The sequence below is a fragment of the Balaenoptera acutorostrata genome, chromosome 11 (genome assembly GCF_949987535.1).
Source record: "Balaenoptera acutorostrata chromosome 11, mBalAcu1.1, whole genome shotgun sequence".
NCBI classification, from domain to species: domain Eukaryota; kingdom Metazoa; phylum Chordata; class Mammalia; order Artiodactyla; family Balaenopteridae; genus Balaenoptera; species Balaenoptera acutorostrata.
The window spans coordinates 31,608,948-31,610,265 of NC_080074.1; the positions used below are offsets into that span (position 1 = coordinate 31,608,948).

At 43.8% G+C, this 1,318-nt stretch overlaps 1 non-coding gene across 1 annotated transcript; it reads left to right on the top strand.

The window, feature by feature from the left end:
• The first annotated feature begins 898 nt into the window (after positions 1-898).
• On the top strand, positions 899-1,005 carry LOC114238395 (U6 spliceosomal RNA). Its single transcript, XR_003623782.2, has one exon. It is a non-coding gene; the product is annotated as a U6 spliceosomal RNA (small nuclear RNA).
• The last annotated feature ends 313 nt before the right edge of the window (positions 1,006-1,318 follow it).

A 1,318-nucleotide genomic window follows, 5' to 3' on the forward strand; every position in this document is an offset into this window, starting at 1 on the left:
TCTCTTGGCTCAGGAAATGCTACCAGTGTGGACTTTGGCTGCTTTGTGTCAACCACCAAGTCTCTAGCAGCTCCTCCATCTGGTCTTGTGTTCTTGGGGTCCTCTTCAGCTGTGGAGTCCTTATGCTTCTCTGTGGTGGGCTCCACGGTTGGCCTGTTGGATTGTACTTTGAATCCAAGCAATAGGGAAATGCAGGTGGCTTGGGAACGCGAAATATCAAGGCTTCTTTACCTAACCACACTGCTAAGGATTCTTGGAGTGGCTGTGCCTTAGATTGGATACTCTACTAAGTGGTCCCATTTCAGATTCTAAATTGGGGGTAGTGGATCTCATTGGTACTGCATGTGTGACATATTATCTCCTTTCATGGCGGAAGCCAAGATGGAAAAAATTTGAAGGCATGTGTTTACTTGTCTTTTTTCTTCTCTCTCTTTTTCACCATCTTATGTCCATAAAAGGACAGACTTTCTTCCACTTCCTTTAAGACACATCCTCTGTCTGCCATAGTGACGGCTTAGCTGTGAGAGGATAGGCCTCCTTTCCACACCATGGTAGAACTCTATCATCTAAGTTCTTGGTATCCTAAAGGAAGTATTAAAGTGATCTGGAAAATCTTCTCTCTATGCAATGATATGTCTGGCAAGGCTGTTGTCTTGGCACGTTATCCTATTTTGCATCTCAGAAGCTGCTTATAACTTTACTACACCTTGAATTTGCTCTGCAAAAAATACCAGTGTTTACCTTGCACGAACTGTATCACAGGCAGCTGTGACACCAGTTTGAGGATTTTGGGGAGTCTTGGAGACTGAGCTAAGACCTATTGGTTCTGTTCTTATTTTTCTGCAGCCCCTTGCTTCAGCAATATTCTTGATATTTTGCTAATTAAAATGGAAGCTAAGTGCTCGCTTCGGCAGCACATATACTAAAACTGGAACGATACAGAGAAGGTTAGCCTGGCCCCTGCGCAAGGATGACTCGCAAATTTGTGAAGCGTTCCATATTTTTACTGTCAAACAGAGTGAAGTAAGTCAGAAAGAGAAAAACAAATACCGTATGCTAACACATATATATATGGAATCTAAAAAAAAAAAAAAAGATTCTGAAGAACCTAGGGGCAGGACAGGAATAAAGACGCAGAAGTAGAGAATGGACTTGAGGACACGGGGAGGGGGAAGGGTAAGCTGGGATGAAGTGAGAGAGTGGCATGGACTTATATATACTACCAAATGTAAAATAGATAGCTAGTGGGAAGCAGCCGCATAGCACAGGGAGATCAGCTCGGCGCTTTGTGACCACCTAGAGGGGTGGGATAGGGAGG